Genomic DNA, 27,418 nt, shown 5'->3' on the forward strand with positions numbered 1-27,418 from the left:
AACCCCTTCATCGCCCCCTAGTGTTAACCCCTTCCCTGCCAGTGGCATTTTTACAGTAATCAATGCATTTTTATAGCACTGATCGCTATAAAAATGCCAATGGTCCCAAAAATGTGTCAAAAGTGTCCGCCATAATGTCGCAGTACCGATAAAAAAAAAAAAATATATATTATATATATATATATATATATATATATATATATATATATATATATATATATAAATAAATCACTGATCGTCGCCATCACTAGTAAAATAAAAAAAATATTATAATATATACCACTTCCCGACCGCCTTACGACTATATACGGCGGCACTTTAAAGATGGATATCTCGGTAACGACAGCTGCTGCCACAACCGAGATATCCATCCTTAGTGTAAGCGGTCCTGTAAAAGATAAACGGTGGTCTCCGCAGCGGATTCGCCGCAAGATCATTGTTATCTGCGGCCGGAGAGGGCCCCCCCTCCGCCGATTACCGGAGCCGTCGGTAGCGGCGGAGGCGATCGGGTCCTTTCACATGCTGTGTGGGGATGCGAGTAAGGGCAAGATGGCCCCCACCTGTCCCCATAGCATTACTGGGCGGAAGTGACGTCAAAACATCAGTCCCGCCCATGCGTCTTAAAGAGACATTTTTTTTGTTGTCATTTTTTTAAATGACATTTCCATTTTTGTTTTTTGCATTTAAAGGAACACTAAAGGTTAATTTTTTATTAGATCAATTGATTGTTGCAAGCAAGAGCATTTTAATATCACTTGCCTCGTTTTTCCTTTTGACCCCCAAAATACAGTAATCCAGGTTTGAAAATGCCATTTCCTGTCACTCCTCTTCTTGCTTTCCACCAGCATCTGAGCCGTTTTGCATGGTGGAAAGCAGAATGTGCTCACCCCCTCCCTATGACTACAGCCCTGCGTGAAGATGCTCTCTTATCCCTCACAGGCATGGAGTGCCTTAGGCGGTAAAAACGTGAGTGGATGCTTGCTGCGTTTATTTCGACATGCGTTTTTGCCGTGATTTGCGGTTTTTGTTTTTTTAATATTTTTTTAATATTTTATGATATTAGCATAGTATGGCGTAGTGCTTAGCACTCCTGTCATATTAGCTTAGTATGCAAAAACGGTCAAAAGCAACATGCACGGGATTGATTTGTGCCTTAGGCGGTAAAAATGCGGTAAAAACGTGAGTGGATGCTTGCGTTTTTACCGTGATTTGCGGTTTTTGTTTTTAATATTTTATGATATTAGCATAGTATGGCGTAGTGGTTAGCACTCCCGTGATATTAGCATAGTATAGCGTAGTGGTTAGCACTCCTGACATTAGCATAGTATGGTGTAGTGGTTAGCACTCATGTCATATTAGCGTGTATGGTGTAGTGGTTAGCACTCCTGTCATATTAGCATAGCATGGTGTAGTGGTTAGCACTCCCATGATATTCACCTAGTAAGGCATAGTGGTTAGCACTCCTGTGATATTAGCTTAGTATGGTGTCGTTTTTAGCACTCTTGTGATATTAGCATAGTATGGTGTATTGGTTAGCACTCCTGTCATATTAGCATAGTATTTACCGCGAGTTGCGTTTTTTTATATATTTGTTTTATTTTATGATATTAGCATAGTGGTTAGCACTCCTGTGATATTAGCATAGTATGGCATAGTGGTTAGCACTCCCGTGATATTAGCATAGTATGGCGTAGTGGTTAGCACTCCCGTGATATTAGCATAGTGTGCAAAAATGGTCAAAAGCAACATGCATAGGATTGATTTGTGCCCTAGGCGGTAAAAACATGAGTGGATGCTTGCTGCGTTTTTCGATGCGCGTTGTTACCGCGATTTGCATTTTTAAATTATATTAGCATATTATGGCGTAGTGGTTCGCACTCCCGTGATATTAGCATAGTGTGGCGTAGTGGTTAGCACTCCTGTCATATTAGCATAGCATGGTGTAGTGGTTAGCACACCTGTCATATTAGCATAGCATGGTGTAGTGGTTAGCACTCCTGTGATATTAGCATAGTGGTAAGCACTCCTGTGATATTAGCATAGTGGTTAGCACTCCTGTGATATTAGCATGGTATGGTGTCGTTTTTAGCACTCTTGTGATATTAGCATAGTATGGTGTAGTGGTTAGCACTCCTGTCATATTAGCATAGTATTTACCGTGAGTTGCGTTTTTTTTTTTTAATATATATTTTTTTATGATATTAGCATAGTATGGCGTAGTGGCTAAGCCCAATTAGGCCGTGATGTAGCAAGAATGAATGCGCACCGCAAACCAGGAAGTCAGTGAGAATAATGATTCAGGAGTGCTGGAGGTGAATAAAACGGCTCGATTTCAACAGGTATCAAACTAGTTATAATACAAAACATTACTTTTTACTTTATCAGCTACTGTCAGACTTTAATGAAAGAGGAAAATATTTTTGTCTTTACAACCCCTTTAAGTCTAAATATGAGATCTGAGGTCTTTTTGACCCCAGATCTCATATTTAAGAGGCCCGGTCATGCTTTTTTTTTCTATTATAAGGGATTATTTTCTATAAGGGATGTTTACATTCCTTGTAATAGGAATAAAAGTGATTTTTTTTTTCCAGTGTAAAAAATAAATAAATAAAAAAATAAATAAGATTTTTTTTTTTTTTTTTAAAGCGCCCCGTCCTGACGAGCTTGCGCGCAGAAGCGAACACATACGTGAGTAGCGTCCGCATATGAAAACGGTGTTCAAACCACACAAGTGAGGTATCGCCGCGATCGTTGGAGCGAGAGCAATAATTATAGCCATAGACCTCCTCTGTAGCTCAAAAAATGCAACCTAAAGAATTTTTTAAACGTCGCCTATCGAGATTTTTAAGGGTAAAAGTTTGACGCCATGCCACGAGCGGGCGCAATTTTTAAGCGTGACATGTTGGGTATCATTTTACTCGGCGTAACATTATCTTTCACAATATATAAAAAAATTGGGCCAAATTTATTGCCGTCTTATTTTTTAATTCAAAAAAGTGAATTTATTCCAAAAAAAGTGCGCTTGTAAGACCGCTGCGGTGTGACATATGGTGTGACAAAAAGTATTGCAATGATCGCCATTTTATTCTCTAGGGTGTTATAAATATATATATATATATATATATATATATATATATATATATATATATATATATATATATATATATATATATATATATATAAACACCAAATCTGAAAAACACCCACGGTACTGAAGTGGTTAATAAAAATGTAGACGCTATAATTTTTGCGCAAACCAATCAATAAACGTTTATTGCGATTTTATTTACGAAAAATATGTAGAAGAATAAGTATCGGCCTAAACTGAGGAATTTTTTTTACACACACACATTATATATATATATATATATATATATATATATATATATATATATATATATATATATATATATATATATATATATATATATATATATATATTTTTGGGGTATATTTATTATAGCAAAAAAATATTCATTTTTTTCAAAATTGTCGCTCTATTTCAGTTTATAGCGCAAAAAATAAAAACCGTAGAGGTGATCAAATACCACCAAAAGAAAGCTCTATTTGCGAGAAAAAAAGGACGCCGATTTTGTTTAGGAGCCACGTCGCACGCCCGTGCAATGGTAAGTTAAAGTGAAGCCGTGCCGAAAAAGTGTCCCGGTCATTGACCAGCAAAATGGTCCGGGGCTGAAGTGGTTAAGTAGACGCAATAAATCAGACAGACAAATGGCCTTCCTTATTGTGTTAGAATATACAAAATGGCAGAAAATGTTTATCTATTAAGCAACAGGATATAAAGGACATTGCCAATGTTGTACAGCATATCCGTCAAGATTATTGGAGGAAGTTGATAAAATCTTGCATGTTTCCCATTATATGAGTAGCAAGAACAGAAAATTAAAGCAGACTTATTTTCATTATGCATCACATGAATTTTGTGTCAATGTGCTGCGTCAGCATCCATGCAGATTTAAGAGACTATTGAGAGAAAAAAAAATGTAAAGTCACCCATGGTATTAGCAGACATAATAAAATGTATTTACCAAAATGATATGGACACAGGGGAGTGCTAGTACGCAAGTTCAAAATCATCCAATAAATGTGCCTATATTTTTGGAAATATATAACATAACATAAAAATAAAAAATAAATCATATGTCCAGAGTCACCTACATTCAGGACTTGGCAGAAAGAAAAAAAAAAGGAGCAACGCAATGTAGGTAAACACTAGGAATTATTTTTATAAATACTTGAAGACCAGTCCCATTCTGACACGTTTTGTTTACAGGTGAAAAATCTGCATTTTTTGGTATAAAATTACTTTGCACAACCAACACATATACATACATACATACATACATACAGCCAGCAGGTAAAATAAGTATTGAACACGTCACCATTTTTCGGATTAGTAATTAGAAAACAATCCTGCCCCTTGTTCTGTGCAAATTATCAGCTGGTTCAGTCTCACCTGATGGCCTATAAAAAGATGTCTCATTACCAAGGTGTCACACAAGAAACATCTCATGATGGGTAAAAGCAAAGCGCTCTTTCAAGACCATAGCAACCATATTGGTGCAAAACATACTGATGCCATTGGTTGCAGAAGAAATTCTAAGCTTCTGAAGGTTTCAGTGAGCACTGTTGGGGTCATTATCTGGAAGTGGAAAGAACATAATTTCACCATAAACCGGCCACGACCAGGTGCTCCTTGCAAGATTTCAGACAGAGGAGGGAAAAGTATTATCAGAAGAGTTGTCCAAGAGCCCAGGACTACTTATGAAGAGGTTCAGAAAGACCTGGAATTAGCAGGTACAATTGTTTCAAATAAAACAATAAGTAATGCACTCAACTGCCATGGCGTGTATGGTATCACCAGGCAAGACTCCATTGCTGAAGAAAAAGCATGTTGAAGCTTGTTTAACCACTTCCACACCACCGCATGTACATATACGTCGGCAGAATGGCACGTACAGGCACATTGGCGTACCTGTACGTCCCTGCCTAGACGTGGGTCGGGGGTCCGGTCGTTTTTATTGAGATTTTTTTTTTACTAAAATACATTTTGGCCTAAATGTTTCACTAAAATTTAGTTTATTTAATTTTTCTTATAACAAAAAGTAAAAAATATTGATTTTTTTTTTTAAAAATGTCACTGTATTTTTGTATATAGCGCAAAAAAAAAAAAAAAAAAATCGCAGAGGCGATCAAATACCACCAAAAGAGAGCTCTATTTGTGGGAAGAAAAGGACGCGAATTTTGTTTGGGAGCCACGTCGCACAACCGCGCAATTGTCTGTTAAAGGGACGCAGTGCCGAATTGTAAAAACCCCTTGGGTCATTTAGCAGCATATTGGTCCGGTCCTTAAGTGGTTAAAAGTTTGCCGCACAACATTTAGACAAGACTGTGAAATACTGGGAGAATATAGTCTGGTCAGATGAGACCAAAATTGAACTCTTTGGATGCCATAATACACTCCATGTTTGGAGGTCAAATGGCATTGCAACTACGAAAAGCAAAATGTATGTTACAGGAGCTACAATTGATAGATAGCTGGAGGGCTATGCATGTTCATTAAAAAGACTACAGTTTTTTCTCTGCTAAACATAAGACATACACGAGAATTGATTACGTTTTGGGTGATCAGAATATTCTTTTGCGTTTGCGAGATGCATCATTGGGATCGTTTACCATATCCGATCATGCGCCCACTAATTGTAGTATAGAATGGGGGGAGAGGAGTCCACGCGAATGGAATTGGAAAATAAATGAGACCCTTTTGAAAGACCCAGAATACGAGAAGCAGTCAACACGGGAATTAGATATCTTTTTTTCAATTAATGACTCGGGTGAAACGAAGCCAATGTGTACCTGGGAGGCACATAAGTGCTATCTGAGAGGTGTGCTCATATCGCTGGGTGCACAAAGAAAACGCTCTCTAGGTGCTAAACTCGACACTCTGCTGGAAGAGATTCGAACGCTGGAAACAGCGCATAAAAAAAGTTCAGACGCAGCGGCTCGAGGAGAAGCTGACGGGCCTACGAAAAAAACTGAATCTTATGTTAACAGACAAGGCGAAAGCCAAAATGAGTCGTTGCAAAAGAGCCTATTAGGAGTACGGGAATAAACCCAGCAGATTGTTGGCTAATGCACTCAGAGAAACGAGAACCAGGAATCAGATTGAAGGAGAGAGAAATTTTCCTTTTTTTTTTTTTCCTTCGTTTTTCTTTTTAGGGGGGCTGGGAGAAGAAAGATGGAAATTACCGCGTGTAACTCCATAGAAGATGGTAACACAAGGAAGTAATGGTCTGCAAAAGATAATACTGTAACTAACGAAAGATTGGGCTGATATGGAGTAGGCTGTAGAAATTTAAAAGATTCAGTGTGAGATGATTAACGGATGTTACAAATGGAAACTATGACAAAATGGTTGTATTATATTTTTTGTATGTGGAAAAATAAAAATAAAATAAAGAATTGTAAAAAAAAAAAATGGCATTGCACACCACCCCAAAAACACCCCCATACCAACAGTGAGGTTTGGAGGTGGGAACATCATGGTGTGGGGCCGTTTTCAGCATACAGTACTGGCAAACGTCATATCACGGAAGGAAGAATGAATGGAAAAATGTACAAGACATTCTTGATAAAAATCTACCAGGATGGTGAAGATGAAACGGGGAAGGACATTTCAGCAAGACAATGATCCCAAACTCAAAGCCAAGGAAACTCAATTGGTTTAAAAAAAAATAAATAAAATAAAGCCGCTAGAATGGACAAGACTTGAATCCAATAGAAAATCTATGGGAAAAAAAAAAAAAAAAACTAAAAGATCAGAGTTCAAAGAAGGGGCACACAGAGCCTTCAAGATTTGATGACTGTGTGGAAGAATTGTCCAAAATCACACCTGAGCAATGCCCACGACTAGTTTCTCTATATAGGAGGCGTATTGAAGCTGTCATTACCAACAAAGGGTTTTGTACAAAGTATTACATAAATTTCAGTTGGCACGTTCAACACTTTTTCCCTTAACCATTCCACATTATTACACACAACTTAATTTCTGAACTTATTTGTTTTCATTTCTTTGTATGAATTGCATGGGTTGTTACCGACATGTGGTGAAAATTTCCTGGTAATAGTACCTTTAGAAATATATTTACCTAGAAAAATGGCGATGCGTTCAATAAATAATTTGCCCACTGTGTATACAGTTGTGCTCATAAGTTTACATCCCCTGGCAGAATTTATGATTTCAGAGAAAATGAATGATAACGCGAACTTTTTTCACTCACGGTTAGTGTTTGGCTGAAGCCATTTATTATCAGCTGCGTTTACGCTTTTTAAATCATAAATCGCTAGAGAAACTACCCCAATGACCCTGATCAAAAATGATCATACCTTTTGGCCCGATAACATGCAAACAAGTTGACACAAAGGGGTTTGGATGGCTATTAAAGGGTAACTATCCTCACCTGTGATGTGTGTAAAAGGTCAATCAGTTTCTGGACTCTTGACAGACCCTTTCAGCTTTCATCCAGTGCTGCACTGACGTTTCTGGATTCTGAGTCATGGGGCAAAAGACCTTTCAAAGGATCTGCGGGAAAAGGTAGTTGAACTGTATAAAACAGGAAAGGGATATAAAAAGATATCCAAGGAATTGAGAAAGCCAATCAGCAGTGTTCAAACTCTAATCAAGAAGTGGAAAATAAGGGGTTCTGTTGAAACCAAACCACGGTCAGGTAGACCAACTAAAATTTCAGCCCCAACTGCCAGGAAAAATGTTTGGGGTGCAAAGAAAAACCCACAAATAACTTCAGGTGAAATACAGGACTCTGAAAACATGTGGCGTGGCTGTTTCAAGATGCACAATAAGGAGGCACTTAAAGAAAGATGGGCTGCATGGTCGAGTCGCCAGAAGAAAGTAATTCCTACGTAAATGCCACAAAGTATCCCACTTACAATATGCCAAACAGCACAGAGACGAGCCCCAAACCACCTGGCACAAAGTCATTTGCAGCAAGGAGACCAAAATTTAGCTTTTGGGCTACAACCATAAACACTAAAGAGAGGAGTTAACAAGGCCTATGATGAAACCATTCCTACTGTGAAACACGGAGGTGGATTGCTGATGTGTGAGCTACAAAAAGACACAGGAAATTTGGTCAAAGTTGATGGAAAGATGAATGCAGTATGTTATCAAAAAATACTGGAGGAACATTTGCATTCATCGACCAGGAAGCTACGCCTGGGACGTACTTGGACATTCCAACATGACAATAAACCAAAAACACAAAGCCAAGTCGACCTGTCATTGGCTACAGCATAATAAAGTGAAGGTTCTGGAGTGGCCATCTCAGTCTTCGGACTTCAATATCAATGAGCCACTCTGGGGAGATCTCAAAAACGTGCAGTTCATGCAAGACAGCCCAAGAATTTACAGGAACCTGGAGGCTTTTTGGCAAGTGGAATGGGAAACTTTACCATCTAAGAAGATAAAGAGCCTCATCCACAAATACCACAAAAGACTGTCATTGATGTTAAAGGGAGCAATACACGGTATTAAGAACTGGGGTATGTAAACTTTTGATCAGGGTCATTTGGGTAGTTTTTGTTGGGATTATGATTTAAAAAAAGAGTAAACACAGTTGATTGATAATAAATGGCTTCAGCCAAACACTAACCATGAGTAAAAGAAAAGTTTGTGTTATTCATATTCTCTGAAAAATGGCCAAGAAATTATAAATTCTGCCGGGGTATGTAAACTTATGAGCACATGTATGTATGTATGTATGCATGCATGCATGTATGTATAAAATACATTATATATACACACACACACACACACACACACACACACACAATCTCACAAAAGTGAGTACACCCCTCACATTTTTGCAAATATTTTATTATATCTTTTCATGGGACAACACTGCAAAAAATGACACTTTGCTACAATGTAAAGTAGTGAGTATGCAGCTTGTATAACAGTGTAAATTTGCGGTCCCCTCAACACACAGACATTAATGTCTAAACCACTGGTAACAAAAGTGAGTACACCCCCAAGTGAAAATGTCCAAACTTGGCCCAAAGTGTCAATACTGTGTGGCCACCAATTTCCAGCACTGCCTTAACCCTCTTGGGCATGCAGTTCACCAGAGCTTCACAGGTTGCCACTGGTGCCCTCTTCCACTCCTCCATGACAACATAGCAATTAGCCATTCTCCCTCCCCGGTGTTATGTGACTCAGGCCGCGTACACATGGTCGGACAAAACCGTCAGTTTCATCGGACCAAACTGACCGTGTGTATAGGCCATCGGTCTGTTTTCCTTCGGTCCAAAATTTTAAAACATGCTTCAAAACCGAACCGATGGACCGCTGCCCGATCGGACCAAACCGATGGTTAGTACAGAAAAGCATCGGTTCAAAACCCGCGCATGCTCAGAATCAAGTCGACGCATGCTTGGAAGCATTGAACTTCGTTTTTTTCAGCACGTCGTGTGTTTTACGTCACTGCGTTCTGACCCGGTCGGATTTTGAACTGATGGTGTGTACACACATCAGACCATCAGGCCACTTCAGCGGTGAACCGATGAAAACGGTCCGTCGGACCATTCTCATCGGTTTTGTTCAACCGCGTGTACGCGGCCTCAGTGTTACAAGGTCTCAGGTGTGCATGGGGAACAGGTATGTTAAATATGGTGTTATTGTTCTCACTCTCTCATACTGGTCACTAGAAGTTCATCATGGCACCTCATGGCAAAGGATCTGAAAAAAATATTTGTTGCTTTACATAAAGATGGCCTAAGCAAAAAGAAGATTGCCAAGACCCCGAAACTCAGATTCAGCATAGTGGCCAAGACCATACAGTGGTTTAACAGGACAGGTCCCACTCAGAGCAGGCCTCGCCATGGTCAACCAAAGAAGTTGAGTGCGCATGCTTAGCGTCATAGCCAGAGGTTGTCTTTGGGAAATAGACGTATGAGTGCTGTCAGCATTGCTGCAGAGGTTGAAGGGGTGGCGTGTCAGCCTGTCAGTGCTCGGACCATACGCCGCACACCACATCAAATTAGTCTGCATGACTGACATCCCAGAAGGAAGCCTCTTCTAAAAATGATGCAGAAAAAAGCCTCCAAACAGTTTGCTGAAGACTAAGAACATGGATTACTGGAACCACTGTCCTGTGGTTTGATGAGACCAAGATAAACGTATTTGGTTCAGATGGTGTCAAGCTTGTGTGGCGGCAACCAGATGAGGAGTACAAAGACAAGTGTGTTTTGCCTACAGTCAAGCATGGTGGTGGGAGTGTCATGGTCTGCGGCTGCATGAGTGCTTCCGACACTGGGGAGCTACAGTTCATTAAGGGAACCATGAATGCAAACATGTACTGTGACATACTGAAGCAGAGACCCGCCCCCTTTCTTAAGCAGCCCAATGATTGGCTGGTGCTGGATAGCTGCTGGGTCCCGCCCACCACCGACATTACAGCTGAATTTTGACAGCTCCTCTCTACATTCAGTTATTTGCCAGTTTCACACACAGTTACACTCAATATGCAGAGCTGATGTACAAGGCGAGGCTGTGCCTTTGAAACGCAATCTGATAGGCCAGACAGCATGTGGGTGACTCTGCAGTTTGAAACCCTGGACCACTCCCACCCAGAGACACACAGCCGACGTCTCCATGAGGCTTATCGAGGCTCCAGCTGCGGCTAACACACAGCGCTTGTGGATCCCTCAATAGAGACTTTCCGGCGGCCCTCCTGTGACACTGCATGTGGAAGTTGCTACCTGCTCTAGCACTCTAAGTGCGCCAACATTTTTCACACAAGTTTTAAGCGTTGTTTTATACTTGTATACTGAATAAATTCTTAAGCTGTTTAAAGGATTGGCTTGGATGATGGACTGAAAAGTGCTCTGTGAGATGTTCAAAGCTTGGGATATTTTTTTTTATAACCTAACCCTTCTTTAAACTTCTCCACAACTTTATCCCTGACCTGTCTGGTGTGTTCTTTGGCCTTCATGATGCTGTTTTTTTTCACTAGGGTTCTCTAACAAACCTTGGAGGGCTTCAGAGAACAGCTGTATTTATACTGAGAATAAAATTACACACAGGTGGACACTATTTACCAATTAGGCGACTCCTGAAGGCCATTGGTTCCACTAGATTTTAGTTAAGGGTATCAGGGTTAAGGAGGCTGAATACAAATGCATGCCACACTTTTCAGATTATATTTATTCGTAAAAATATTCTACCACTTCACAATTATGTGCCACTTTTTGCTGGTCCATTTATGGTTTTAGTTGTAACATGACAAAATGTGGAAGATTTCAAGGGGTGTGAGGCAATGTATACATACACACAATTATTTTGGGACATGTACATGATTTGGCATCAAGTGAATAATTTTGGCACATTTTAAAGGTTTTAATAATTGATATGTTCGTACAACATGTTCACACAAATACTGTATATTAGTTATTTGATCATTTTGTGTTTGCTGCTCAATATTTATTTTTTTTGGTTCTGTGTGTGTGAACCTTTTTTTGCACATGTTATAATGCACACTGAACTCGGGATCATGAAGTGAACTATTCCTCAAAAATGGATCCTGGTAAGAGGATATAGATCATTTTGAAAACTGTACTGGGATGACAGACATAATATGGAAAAATCAGCAAAATGATCTAGGTTTTTATCTTTTAAATCAGTGGTCTCCAAACTGCGGCCCGGGGGCCCTTTGCTTGATTTTATCTGGCCCTTGGGGTGCTTTTTTATTCATTGACACAAATGAAGGGGCAGAATTCCTCCCAGTGATGGTGCAGAATTCCTCCCAGTGATGGGGCAGAATTCCTCCCAGTGATGGGGCAGAATTCCTCCCAATAACACCAATGATGGGGAAGAATTCCTCCCAATAACGGGGAAGAATTCCTCCCAATGACGGGGAAGAATTCCTCCCAATGACGGGGAAGAATTCCTCCCAATGACGGGGAAGAATTCCTCCCAATGACGGGGAAGAATTCCTCCCAATGACACCAATAATGGGGCAGGATTCCTCCCAGTGATGGGGCAGAATTCCTCCCAATAACACCAATGATGGGGAAGAATTCCTCCCAATAACGGGGAAGAATTCCTCCCAATGACGGGGAAGAATTCCTCCCAATGACGGGGAAGAATTCCTCCCAATGACGGGGAAGAATTCCTCCCAATGACGGGGAAGAATTCCTCCCAATGACACCAATAATGGGGCAGGATTCCTCCCAGTGATGGGGCAGAATTTTCTCCTAGTGATGGGGCAGAATTCCTCCCAATGACACCAATAATGGGGCAGGATGGTGGGGAAGAATTCCTCCCAATGATGGGGCAGAATTCCTCCCATTGACACCAATGAGGGGGGATTTTGTACTCCTGATGGCCACAGTCCGGCCCCCTTAAAGTCTGGAGGACAGTAATCCGGCCCTTTGTTTAGAAAATTTGGAGACCCCTGTTTTAAATCATTGGATTTAGCAATGACATTTTGGTTTACTACGTTATGTCAAACACTTGCTACCAAAACTTCCAATAGTATTGATTGATCTCCTGTCCCCCATTGTGCTTAGCGGTTCCAGGTCCCCTGCTCGTTTCTACAGTGGATAGGTTTTTGAAAATTCACACCTACGAAAGGGTCCCCTTAAATTTCACATTTTCACAATATTTATAAAAATAGTGTATCTAGTAAACTGTCTGTTATAGGCAGTTATTACAATATTTTTGTAATGTTCTGTATGTTTAATCCAGTTTTTACACTCATTGGTCATTTTTTTACATTTATTATGCAATGCTTATACTATCATTGTTCAAAACTGTAAACAATTTTACTGTAAAGACAGATTTATTTTTTTCCTAATTTGTAAATTGAGTAAGAATGAATAACACCAGTCATGTTTTTATTGTTGTGTGGCTGGGTACATTTACCTTCTCCAATTGTCCCGATGACCATTGTTATAGTGAAAGAAAGCAAAATGTCACTAAAGGCAAACCCTTTTCTTTTTAGGAATGAACCAATGCCGATACCAAGCATTTGCAAGGTTTGCGTTCAAATGGTAGAGATACTTTGCAGTGCGATTAGCGTCTATACAAAATGACTCAGCACAAATCGCACTGCAATGAATCACGTTGCAATTTAAACATGAATGTGGTGCGATTCCTGTCTGAATTGCATGCAATTTCCCTCAGGGCTTCTGTGTGTGTGCACATATAGAAAGAGATTAAAGCACCTTCTAGTGAGCAGTTTAAAAGAAAGGTTAGAATTCACAGTACATATCTGGCCACATACAAGATAATCTACATAGGTGTCCCAGTCCGCCGATGATGGCAAATTAGTACCGCTGGAGGTGCTCCCAGGGCTGGAGATGATGTAGAGGCAGTCCATCCCCAAGCTGACATCACTTCTGCCCTATACCCACGGGGTCCCAAAACTTCTCCTCCCTGCTTTGCTATAATTGGTGGACAAGTACAACTATGTAGCTTATATGTGGCAACAGATGTCAGAGTATGTTGAGTGGGTCATTGAAAAAGACTGCATCCTCCATTAGCAGGGAAACAAGTCAGGAAAGTTTTCTTACAGAAGCTTCAACGAAGGGAGAATTGTTGTGACTGGAAGTCCGATTTTAAGAGGTAAATCTCGGTGAGCCCAATATTTACGCAAGGCGTATTTATTTCCACTCTGTGATTAACTACTTCTTATCCTCCATGAGGAAATAAACCACTGGATTTTTTTTAATTGAGGAAAGCATCTTTGGACTTTCAAAGGCTCTTTAAGTGGATCCTCTTATTTTTGTTTTAGCCTCTTTTATGGCTGTGATAAAATAATTTACCCAGCTGAAATCGAATCCTGTGGGGCAAGGCTCCTCTGCTTTCTCCGAGTGATCATTGAAATCAGCCACTGAGGCTTCCTCTGCCAGTTCAGGAACACTCCAAGATCTATGACAAAATCCTGAACTGACTGCGTAACAATTGACACTACATCCATCATTTGATATGTACTGTGAGCGCCAATTTTTTTTTAAACTGCCCACTAGATGGTGCTTTTCCCTTTTATATATACACACACACACACACACACACACACACACACACACACGAGCAGTGGGGGAAATCGTGTGCGATTATTTGCAGTGCAAATTGTGCCAATTTTTTTTTGTATTGATGCAAATAGTTTCACAAAGTATCAGTACTTGGTATCGGTGAATACTTGACCGAAAGGATCGGTACTTGTTCTCACCAAAAAAAAAAAAAACGGTATCGGTGCAACCTTACTTTTTTTTCATTTTGAATAGAGAAGGTAAGAATTATAACCTCTGTAGAGAAATCCCCATAATGGGACACAGATGGCAAGAAAAACAGACACTTTCTGTCCTACGGCTAAAACAGGAATTAAGGGAATCCCAGCGTGTCACCAGAACTAGTACCTCTATTGCAATCTGCGGGGGATATCTTCAATGAACTGGGACAGGGGGTCTAATCCCTCGCCAATCTATCCAAAACTGAAAACAAAATTGCTTTTAGTGGCACCTTTGGAACAACAACAACAACAACATTACTACAAAATAAAGCTCACCACAATGCCTACAAAAATAGTCCAGTAATAATCTGAAATCAATATTTCTGTTAAAGCTGGTAGACCGTTAATGCTGAAAAATCCTGCATTTTCAACAGAGTACTGGTTATGACCTCAAAGAAGGCCCTAGCATAGTAGAAGTACCAGGACTAATCGGATAAGAGAAATTTCAGAAAAATCTTCACCAATTTATCTGCAGCATTTAACTTTTTTACAGCTTCCACAATGCACCTATAAAAAAAAGTTCCTAATCGTACAACACCTGAAGTGTTACTGAGGATACAGACCGGATACACATAATCAAGAAAGTGTTTGAGGGTTTTGCACACATCTTGTTTTAACTACACGGTTGTGAAATATGTTAAAGCCGAAGTATAATGTGCTTATATTTTTCCTTTCCTAGTTTTCTCTTTCCCCTTCCTCGTCAACTTGCCAATTCAATTTCTAAGACTTATCTATGGTAAAAATTAGAAATCACATATTAAATTTCCACACTTTATTTCAATTATATCTAGCATACTCCAATTAATCCGAATGCTTAAAGGTTTGTAAACTTACTTTGTGAAGATCCTAACACATTTATTTGCTGGAATTCTGTGACACATATTCACAATGCCCTATGTGTAGGCACTCATGTGTCACATTTTTACAGAGCCTGTGTTCTGAACTACAGAGCTGCCGAGAGGAGGAGTTTCAGGAGGCAGAGTCGGTACAGGAAACACTGCTTGCAGGCAAGGTACCATGGGGTATATAGTCCTTACAAATAGAATGTAAACAGCAGAGGAGTAACTGCAAATCATGCAGGAAATCAAGGAAGTTGTGGGAAGAGATGGCCACCAGACAGACCACACATTGTCCTGAAAGGAGATTTTACAAATAGGCTTGTTCTTTTCATTGCTATTAAAAACAAAGTGTAAGCTGTAACTATAGATTTCCTTTAAAAGTGGTTCTAAAGGCAGAAGGATTTTTTATCTTAATGTATTCTATGTATGCATTTCAGAAAAAAAAAAAAACATGATACATAGGTTATAAATCGAGTTGCAGTTCAGTGAGTAAAATAAGTATTTGATCCCCAAGCAAAACATGACTTCGTACTTTGTGGAGGAATGTTTGTTGGCAAGCACAGATGCAAGACATTTCTTGGAGTTGGTAACCAGGTTTGCATACATCTTAGGAGGGATTTTGGTCCACTATTCTTTACAGATCTTCTCTAAATCCTTAAGGTTTCTTGAGAAGGTAAGGGCAAAGTGATCAGAAAAGACATTGCATCCCAATTTATCATAGAAAAGAGGAGAGGAGGAACAAGCCAAGGGACATTTTAGGTGTCAAAGTAAAAATTAATTACAAGAAGGGTCCCGATTAATTTTAGTAGACGCCCTATTGGTGGAATCCACCAATAGGGTGTCTACTGAAATTAATCGGGACCCTTCTTGTCCTTTTACTAGCCTAGGTCCAAGCATATCCGGTAGGTCCATCTTTATCTCAATTCTCATATTTAAAATTTTGTTACTATTGATATCTTTTGAATAAAACCCAAATATGTGTACTTTTGTATGCCAAGCCCAATACTGTGATAGATGCAAAACGTTATGTAATTTATTCTCATGTTTCTTTGTCATTTATAGCATACAATTCATACAGTACACTTAAAACTTTTAAAGAAGCTCTTTCAAAGTGAAACATGTAGAGTTGTAGTGTCTGTATATGCTTTCTAATTGAACAAATGATATATCAAGGATTTTTTATAATTTTTATTGTTATAATAACATTAATTACAATTTTATTAATGGTAATTAATTTACTTTGACACCTAAAAAGTTCCCTGGCAACTTGTTCTTGAGCCACTGCTTTGTTGACCCTCAATGTGGCAAAGTTGGTCTGTACCTTTAGCAGAGAAACAGCCCCAAAGCATGTTTCCACTTTGGTGCTTGACTGTAGGGATGATGTTCTTAGGGTCATAGTCAGACTTTTCCTTCCTCCAAAACACAGCGAGTCCCCCTCCTCAAGAAGGCTAATGTACAGTCATGCCAATGAAGAACTAAATGATTCAGAAAAGGATTGGGAGAAAGTGCAGAGGTCAGATGAGACCGAAAATTGAGCTTTTGAACATTAACTAAAATGCCTACTATGACCCTAAGAACACCATCCCTACAGTCAACCACAGGAGGTGGAAACATGATGCGTTGGGGCAGTTTCTCTGCTAAAAAAAAGGTACAGGCCAACTTTGAGGGCCCAATGGACGTATTGTAAAATCTAGAATAAGAATCTTCTTCCCTCTGCCAAAATACTGAGGGACCCAAAACATACTGCCAAGGCAACAAAGGAGTGGCTCAAGAAGAAACACATTAAGGTCATGGAGTGGCCTAGTCCGTCTCCAAACCTTAATCTTTCCATCTTAATATAGAAAATATATAGCGGGAGCTGAAACTTCGAGTTGTCAAGAGACCGCCAAGAAACCTTAGAGATTTAAAGGAGATTTGTAAAAGAAAAGTGGACTAAGATCCCTCCTGAGATGTGTGCAAACCTGTTAACCAACTACAAGAAACGTCTTACCTCTGTGCTTGCCAGCAAGGGTTTCTCTACCAAGTACTCATTCATGTTTTGCTTGGGGGATCAACTACTTATTTTACTCACTGAACTGCAACTCAATTAATAACATTTGTATTATGTTTTTTCTGGATTTGTGGTTGATATTCTGTCTCTATCATTTAAAGTACACCCAAGAAAAAAATTACAGACCCTTCATTTCTTTGTAAGTGGGCAAACGTACAAAATCTGCAAGGGGTCAAATAATTAATTTTCCCCACTGTACATATTTACAGATGATTTAGTTGTGTTATACAGAATGTTACTGCCAAGTACAAGCAGGCACTATTCCCCATTAACCATTGTGATAATGGCATGTCCTGGCACTAGACGTACTTCTTAGAAAAGAAAGATGCAGCATGGCATTTTAAAAATACATGAGGACAAGTGAAAGGAGATCTTTCTGGATGGAAAAAGGTCAAACTCAGAATAGTAGGGCTGAATGTATTTGCAGCAACTTAAATTGTATACAATAATTGTCTGTTTACAGCTATTTAAAAATACTTACGCTTCTATAAAGAAAAAGACAAAAAACAAAAAAACAATGTTCCGGAACATGCGTTATATTTTATCAGACCCCAGAAATTTAACTCCCTTGAATTTCCACAACTTTCCCAATCCCTGCCCAGTGTCACGAGTAAGCATTCAGCCAATTGAAAATAACCAGCACAAGGCATTATGGAAGTCAGAGTCTCATTTTGCAGTGCTCCTGTACAGTACATGTAAAATAACCTGCTTTCTTACAACTAGGAGAAACAGTAGGGGAAAGGGGAAAAGATGAATGTAGGGTTGCCAACGGTCAGTAAATTTACAAAAACAGTTTATAAAATCCGTAAACTTTGCATCTGTCCATGAATGTCCATTACATCTGTGCAGTCTGCAAGTCAGTAAATTTACAGGTTTGTAAATTTTGCATCTGTGCATGAATGTCCATTATAGACAGTTGGCAACCCTGGAGGAAAGGCATGAAAGAAAAATACATAAATGCATAACCTGAAATGACTGGAAACATATCAAGAACTAATTAGGTGGCATATCTTAAGTGAAACCAATGCTGCCAAGCCTCCTGGCTTCTGTGTATATCAAAGCTTAGTGTCTGGCTAGCTCATCCTTTAGCCACTTTAATGAATTATGGCACCTGAAAAAATTGATTTATTGCAAACCTTGTACTTATCAAGGCTAGAGGCTTTTAGAGATTTACTATGTTCCAAAATATAGAAACCTTTTTAAGTAAGCAACATAAATGTTCACAATATCTCAGTGCCATGAAAAATAATATACATATATAGAATGAGGGAAACGGTTGTATAGAGATTACTCTTTAGAATAGTTAACGTTCTAAAGTAAAATTCCATTTTATGAAGTTTACACTGCAGACTGTTTTTGTAAAAGCGTTATGCTTCAAGCAGGCTCATCGGCAGTAGATGCAAGGCACTTTGCACATTACAATACAATGGTGATAATGCAAAAGGGGTTTCATTTGTTGGAGATTTTCTGAACAGATTGCTGGTCCTTTGCCACTCTGCACCAAATTTTTGGCAAAAGAAAGGTGTATGTGCAAATCAGTAAAAATGTCCATAGAAAAAAAAAAAAAAGATGCCAAATGTTCCATAAAATAAATGCCACCATGGGTTGGTCAAAAACAGAAGACCCATTAAAGCCGTGATTCAGTCATCTTTTGAAAAATTAAAAATCCAAAACTGTAGTTGCTGACTTTTAATAAAAAGATACTCGTCCGAGGATCCAGCGCATCTCACCCAGGCAGTTTCTTCACGGGGCTTTGGTCCTGGGGGCCGGAAAACTGCAACCAACCGAATCTGAATGGTCTCGTAGCTTTCTTGGACCTGTACCAGTCCCAGAAGGCTGCAGGGAAAGGAAGGGGAAGAACTTCCGCTTAGATCGCTGCAGCGATCCGATCGAAAGTGGGTGGGAGCGTGTACCTGTCAAAAGCTGGTACCCACTATCCACCCCCCCCCCCCCCAAAATGTAAAGGAGGAGGAGGCGGAAGTGTGGAACCTCCCCTTTTGGGTGAAGCTCCGTTTTAAATTAATAACCATTGCAAGAATGGTAATATGTCAGGCTGGAAGTTACTGAAATCCCAATATTCTGTGCTCCATAGTTTTCATCCGGGACATACATAAACATGCTTTAACCCCTTTCGCTGCACTGCATTTAGATGGACAGGGCCTACATGCGACACGGTCCTGACATTGCTTCTCTGCTATAAGCTTATAGCAGAGTTGTTTAGCAGACACTGCTGAACAAACTGATTGCTCTGATCAGTGTCTGACAAGCCAGAGACTGAGTGTGCAGAGCAGTGTTCAATGCTTACTGGCCTTTCTTCTGGCCGCAAAAACTAATAAGTGACTGGACCTTCTAAATTCCTTCATTCTATCTAAATAAACCAACAGACACTGTCTGACATCTAAACAATAAAAGGACCTTTCTCCTTCCCGGTCAGAGGACTGGCACAAAAAGGAAGGAAGGACAATCTGAGACCTATGAAAACATGAGGCTACCTTCGAAAAGGTACAGGGGATCCTGCCGGAGGACATTCCTGTCTTCAAATAATAAAAAAACTGTCTCTTTTATAGACAGAGCCTGGAGGTCACCTATCCTCCTGGCCATTGTAATGGCCAGCAGAAAGGCTGTCTTAAGGGCAAGTAACTTAATATGAGCCACGGACTCAAGCAGTGCCCTAGTTAGGGCTCCCAAGACTAGGGTTAGGTCCCACATTGGAGATTTGCCAATTTTCACCAGGGACACCCTCTCCCTAGATGACAAAAAGCTCTTAATCAAGGGGTTCAGTGCCAGTCTTTTTTTTTTTTATTCAAAAAGGTTTTTATTGCTCACAAAACATACAAACAATAAAAGAATGACATTCTACACACTGTATTCGAACAGGCACGTCATCAAAATTGCAGGTCAAACAACAAAGGTATTACATGAAATCATTTCACACAATTATACCGTCTCAACCAACTGGACACAAATCCCTGAACCCCTTTCCCCGCCCGCTCTTCCATCCCTCCGCCCTCCATTTGGCCTACCAAATAACCAGGCAGGAGACCCTGTAAGTTATCCTCTGTCCCTACATCCCACCAAGTAACCTTGCCTGTACTAGCTCCAAGGGGCTCAGCCCAGGCGTCGCGAGCCATGGATCCCATAGTTTAAGGAATTTCCCTGCGTTTCCTCTGTGCTGGTATATGTACTTTTCCATCAACAGTGTTCTACCCACATGTTGTACCCAGGTCTTCACCGAAGGGGGCTCCCTCGACTTCCAGTGTATGAGAATGAGTTTTCTCGCCTGGAACAATGCCCTGGCGAATGCCACTCTAGTGACTTCCTCCACTATCGCCCCCTCCAAAACACCCAGCAGGCAACAAAGTGGGTCCAGTGGGACATTGGTCTGGAACACTGAATTCAGCGTAGCCAGGACCTCCGTCCAATATCTATGCAACTTGGGACAACGACAGAGTAAGTGGATCAGATCTCCCTGGGCCGCCCTGCATCGTCCACACAACGGGTCAGGAGCCCGGCCCATTCTGAAGAGTCTAACCGGAGTGAAGTGCACCTTGAGTAATATGTAGAGTTGGGAGACCCTCTGACACATTTAGCGAGCAGGTATTCATGGCCTGTAGTGCCTCCTCCCATAGTTCCCCCTTAATGGGCCCCAAGTCTGCCTCCCACTGTTCTACCACCCTCATCGGATGCCCCTCCAGAAATGACAGGAGCATGTTGTAGCATTGTGAGATCATGCCCTTGGTATCCCGTGCAGAACACAGTGCACGGAAAACCGGCGTGGGGGACCGAACCCACTCCACAGCTGCCCCCTGAGCCCTCACTGCGTGCTGCAGTTGTAGGTAGTAGAACTGCATAGTGTGCGGCAGGTTAAATCTGGATCGTAACTCACTGAAAGGGAGCAGGCCCCCCCCAAAGACATGTGTAAGATGCGTGACCCCAAAGGAACTCCACCTGTGTCAACAACAAGTGGGACACAACCATGAAGTGGAACGAAATTTATTGGATATTTCAAACTTTAACAAATAAAAAACTGAAAAATTGGGCGTGCAAAATGATTCAGCCCCCTTAAGTTAATACTTTGTAGCGCCACCTGTAAGTTTGGGGTATGTCTCTATCAGTTTTGCACATCGATTTTTGGCCATTCCTCCTTGCAAAACAGCTCAAGCTCATTGGAGGTTGGATGGAGAGCGTTTGTGAACAGCCGTTTTCAGTTCTTTCCACAGATTCTCGATTGGATTCAGGTCTGGACTTTGACTTGGCCATTCTAACACCTGGATATGTTTATTTGTGAACCACCCATTGTAGATTTTTCTTTATGTTTTGGATCATTGTCTTGTTGGAAGACAAATCTCCGTCCCAGTCTCAGGTCTTTTGCAGACTCCATCAGGTTTTCTTCCAGAAAGGTCCTGTATTTGGCTCCATCCATCTTCCCATCAATTTTAACCATCTTCCCTGTCCCTGCTGAAGAAAAGCAGGCCCAAACCATGATGCTGCCACCACCATGTTTCACAGTGGGGATGGTGTGTTCAGGGTGATGAGCTGTGTTGCTTTTACGCCAAACATAACGTTTTGCATTGTTGCCAAAAAGTTCGATTTTGGTTTCATCTGACCAGTGCACCTTCTTCCACATGTTTGGTGTGTCTCCCAGGTGGCTTGTGGCAAACTTTAAACAACACTTTTTATGGATATCTTTAAGAAATGGCTTTCTTCTTGCCACTCTTCCATAAAGGCCAGATTTGTCCAGTATACGACTGATTGTTGTCCTATGGACAGAGTCTCCCACCTTAGCTGTAGATCTCTGCAGTTCATCCAGAGTGATCATGGGCCTCTTGGCTGCATCTCTGATCAGTCTTCTCCTTGTATGAGCTGAAAGTTTAGAGGGACGGCCAGGTCTTCGTAGATTTGCAGTGGTCTGATACTCCTTCCATTTCAATATTATCGCTTGCACAGTGCTCCTTGGGATGTTTAAAGCTTGGGAAATCTTTTTGTATCCAAATCCAGCTTTAAACTTCTCCACAACAGTATCTCGGACCTGCCTGGTGTGTTCCTTGTTCTTCATGATGCTGTCTGCGCTTTAAACGGACCTCTGAGACTATCACAGTGCAGGAGCATTTATACGGAGACTTGATTGCACACAGGTGGATTCTATTTATCATCATTAGTCATTTAGGTCAACATTGGATCATTCAGAGATCCTCACTGAACTTCTGGAGAGAGTTTGCTGCACTGAAAGTAAAGGGGCTGAATAATTTTGCACGCCCAATTTTTCAGTTTTTTATTTGTTAAGAAAAGTTTGAAATATCCAAAAAATTTCGTTCCACTTCATGATTGTGGCTGAATACTTTTGCAAGGAATATATATATACAGAGCTTTTTTTCTCAGAAAATAGGTGCAGGAACTCAACCACGACCCCATTCAGATTTCACAAACAGTAGAAGGGTCTTAAAGGGGCATTAAATACCAGGATTGCATTACATACAGAGTGCAGAGTTCAGGAGGTTACACACAGAGTGCAGAGCTGTCACTTGTAAACACAGAAACCAGACTTCTGTGTTTACAAGTGATTGTGGTGAGCAGGCACCAAAGGGTCTGAGCCAAAGGTGGTGGAACTGAGTTCCCCCAAGTTCCCCCTGAAAAAAAGCCCTGTATATATATATATATATATATATATATATATATATATATATCTTTTTTTTTTTATTTGCCACATTTTTTCCCACGAAAGTACAATTACTCTTTAACAGTCGTTCGATGTGGTGGCTGCACTGGTTTTATTTTTTCAGGTTCCTTGTAGAAATCCAGTATCCTTGTAGTGTCTGCATACAGGCGGTCCCCTAGTTACAAACATCCACCTTACAAACAACTCCTACTTACATACGGAGGGGGACAACAGGAAGTGAGAGGAAATCTAGAACATTTTGGAAGAAAATGGACAGCCGCACTCCAGAAGAACTTCAGAAAGTTGTCTTTATTCGGTAAAAGTAAGCATACACAGCAAGACACAGCCACAGAAAGGGACAGCAGACATGTTGTTTCGCACTACATTAGTGCTTAGTCATGGCTCAGGAAATCTACCCCTAGGAAGAGAAATTCACTCCTGTAAGAGTTATTATGGGGAAAAAACAAAGGTGTCCCCACTGAAGCTTTATCACCAAGGCTGGTTTCCACAACAACGCAAACATTTTCTAAATCCCATTGTCATTGGGACAGAAAGTGAGGAAAAAATCTTCTGAACGGGGGCACAGACAGCAAAACAAACATTACAGGGGTTACAGCATCCCTATGCTATCCAAAAAGCTTAAAAATCGTTTTTTTTTGGCCAAAGCTACACTTAAAAGAAAAAAGAACCTGTTATGAATAAGGACGAGCTCCAGCGTGTTTGCATAGTACACGTACAGAGCCCGCCAGGAAGTCTGCATGGCGCTGCGCTAATCACAGCCAGGGAGACATTTCCCGATTTCCACAGCCGAGCATCTGGACGTCTCCCTGGCTGTGATTTGCGCAGCGCCGTGCAGACTTCCTGGCGGGCTCTGCATGTGTACTATGCAAACACACTGGAGCTCATCCTTAGTTCTGAAGATCAGGAAAGGAGGTGGTGTTTTTTGTATACCTGTAGTCCTAACACGCTTCCTGATAATGATGCTCCTCCATAGATACAGTATAGTAAGCATTACTGTTAGGACCACCAGGTATAAAAATATGTAAAAAAATAATGCAGTCACCACATCCAAGGACTGGTAAGCTGCAATATATTACATTTTTTTTCCTGTGTTTAAAAATAAATAAAATAAAGGCGTTATTCCATCAAGTGCATAATGTTGGGTGGTCCTTAAGGACTCTTCGTTCCCCTAAAATAACAAACACATTATATTTGCCTGCTCTGTGCAGCCCCAAACACCCTCTTTTGGGGCGCCCCCCCGGTGGTCTCCGCTCCTCCTCTTATGTGTCTGATACAATAACAAGCCACTTTGGGGGCAGATGTGCGGGCTTGATCCAGAGCCAAGCTGTGTGCATCCATTACCATACATGTGGCTTGGCCATGTCCCTCCACTAAATTAGACTGACAGCAGCAGGAGCTAATGGCTCCCATTGCTGTCTGTTAGTCCCTGTGTGAAGAAGAAAGGAGAGAAGACTGCAGTTGGGCACAGTACTGGATTGATCAAGGAGTGAGGCAAGTGTTTGGGGGGGGGGGGCACAAGTCAGAAAACATTTTTTTACAGGTCTGGTGCAGCATGCAATTCCAGCTAAAGGCTGCCTGAGATGGCTCGAATTTTGGCAGTTTCTTGCCGAATCTGCCAAAATTCAAACCGTGGGAGGCCCCTGTGGGCTGAATGAGCGCATATATACATGTAATTTGGAAAGAACCAGGAGAGGCCTGGAAATCCAGTTTGTTTTTTTATGAAAACGTAGATCAGCCAAGATGTTTCTGTTAATAGTCGCAGGATCTATGCAATTGCAAGCTGCACCTTGGCTTTTACAAAGTTTTCATCATTGGTCCATAAAACACAATAAAGTGGTTAATTAAACCCGTGTTCCTTTTTAAAATCTAAGAAAGATTGCCAAGTGATCAGAGTTCTCTAAATACACACGCAGAGAGCCAAGGTTTGGAAATATCCTAAATATCAGATACAATCTGTTCTCATCTAGGCCAAAAATCAATTATTTTTCACCTGCCTGTCACCTATATAAATAGCTTCTTGTGTTGCTGTCTGAAAGAGCTTCAGAAAATTAGACAATGATCCATGGCTTCAGAGAAAGGAAGTAAAATATAAAGCAATATTTGTGGTATATTTGTATGATGCACGGCTAAGCAATTCTTAGGTCTAAAATGTGCAACTAAACGGATACACATGTGGCTCAAAATATTTTCTACAGCCTTCTGAACGAGTATGAAAAGAGTATGAATCCAGTGTACAAAATGTGAAAGTAAATATTTGAATATTATTTACATACCTCCATGGAAAATGACTGTACGGTTTTTACTCCTGTCTGGATTTGTTATAATGGAGGCCTACAATTATATGACTTGCCCTAGACTCAGTCTGTATGTATTTTATCTGAATATCTTTTAATTTATATCCAAACTTTCTGAAATCTTTGCCAAATGGTTGTTTCGTAAAAAAAGTATTACCGGTATCTTTCTTACACAAGGAGTTCAAGCCATCTAGAACACACAGTGTGCTTGGTTTTCAGTCAATGTCGCCAATACCCTTTGTCTGCCCCAGAAATACAATCCTAAATATATGTACGCCTGCTGTCACCTGGACGAGTCCAAGGTTTAGAGAGACAATTCTAAAACAGATCTTCTTGGAACATACTCCTGGAATGAAAGAGGATACCAAGGATGTGGACTACTCATTTATTGTTATCCAAAAGGTCAAAAATGGTTGTGCGGGACTTTAGGTAGACCACAATTAGAAATGTACTGTTATCATAAGAAAGCAAAAATCGGAGATAAAGGTTTCCTCAGGAGAGATATTGGGGTTAACCCGATCGGACCATACATTGCCCTCTATGGAGCGGCTGATTTAAATGTTTACACCCGCTGACATCCAATCCCATCATCTAAAAACAGACAGATGGGGGATCCATTTCTCATCCGTCTGGTAGATCGGATGACAGTCAGATGTAAACTGACAGGCAGTCCGTTTACATCTGACCACCCATAGAGGAAAGCGGGCTGTTTGCTGTCATCTGCCTGCTCAGCGGGGATCAGCGGAAAGATCCCCCCGCTGAGGAGACGGATCCGTTCACGGAGTCCAACAGTGTGAAAGGGGCATATTTATAAAAGTCTGTAAAAAAACGGCTATCTGTAAGATAATCAGCTTGCTTCTGCTTCATATACTGTCAAAGCACATTGGAAAATAAAATTCAAGATACCAATTGGTTCATATGGACCACAAAGACAACCCTTTTAGACAGACAGTGATATGACTGCACCCTACTTTACAAGTTAGTCTCTTGGCAAATAAGCCGTCGTCTCTCCGTTAAAAAAAAAAAAAAGCAACGGTTGTCTCATTAAAAAAAAAGCAACTGGCATCATCATTATCAATGATGGGCTTCCCATTCCCAACATGTATTTTGTAGATTGTATCCACGTGTAGGAGATGACCGCAGTGCCCTTATTTCATGTTTTAATTTATTTACATTGTGCATAATTATTGCATTACAAAAATACAGAAAACCTACGCCAAGACATTCAGTATGTATGGTTCAGTCTTACCTGAATTGCAAGGAAATCAGTTTTTTAGAGAGAGCAGTGGCAGGTGGTGGGCTTCATGCCTGGAATGCATTTGCTGTCTTTCTATGGGATCCTTGGATCTCTGTAAAAACAGATTAAGAAATCATTACATCGGTCACTTTACACCCACAATGTTTTTACCAATTTTGGATAGTTTTTTGAAATGTTAGAAACGCCTTTAGGTTTTTATGGCTGTATGTGTCCATTCTGGGGAGAACACCCTCTTTTTGTCCTGGTGGCCATTGTCTTGTGAAGGTAAATCCAAAATGTTATAGTTGTCACCAGGATAAAAGTGAGGCAAGTGGCAAAATGTTTATTTTTTACCTTAATGCCAAAAATGCATTATGGTAAAAAAAAAAAAAAAAAAAAAAAAAAATCGCTTTACAACCACTTTAAGGCCCTGTAATGTAGTCGAGGCATGCGACTGGATCCTGAAGGCTTGACTGCAAAAAAATAACCTCACTAAATTTAAAAATCAAGAATTCTTTTATAGTTAAAACCGTAAAAAATTGTGACAGATTACAGAAGAAACTGCTAAATTGGGTTTATTGTTAAAGTACTTTTAGACTTAATTTAACTACTTGGCACAGATGATAGCATCAGTGATAGTGCTGAAAAAGTGCTGCATTTGATGATAAAGGAATAATATACAGGTGCATCTCATAAAATTAGAAAAGCATTAAAGAGTCAATTTATTTCAAAAAGTGAAACTCGTGTTTTTATATATAGATGCGTTTCACACAGTGTGATATATATTTCAAACATTTCTCTTCCAAATTCAATATCTCAGAAAATTTGAATATTACAGACTTTAAAGTGGTTGTAAACCCTTACAGACCACTTTAACCTACAGGTAAGCCTAGATTAAGGCTTACCTGTAGGTGCAACAAATATCTCCTAAACCTACATGGTTTAGGAGATATTTGCAAAAGAAAGGCAATGATGTCTACGGCGCATGCGCCAT

General features: G+C 40.4%; 1 protein-coding gene across 3 annotated transcripts in view; it reads right to left on the minus strand.

The window, feature by feature from the left end:
- Positions 1-27,418, minus strand: part of FAM126B (family with sequence similarity 126 member B) — a 155,080-nt gene that overhangs the window by 57,313 nt on the left and 70,349 nt on the right. For all 3 annotated transcript variants that reach the window (XM_040357206.1, XM_040357205.1, XM_040357204.1), the window contains one exon: positions 26,437-26,536. The gene's annotated coding sequence lies outside the window, so the exon portion shown is untranslated. The remainder of the gene's footprint in view (positions 1-26,436; positions 26,537-27,418) is intronic.

This window comes from Rana temporaria, chromosome 6 (assembly GCF_905171775.1).
Source record: "Rana temporaria chromosome 6, aRanTem1.1, whole genome shotgun sequence".
Lineage (NCBI taxonomy): Eukaryota > Metazoa > Chordata > Amphibia > Anura > Ranidae > Rana > Rana temporaria.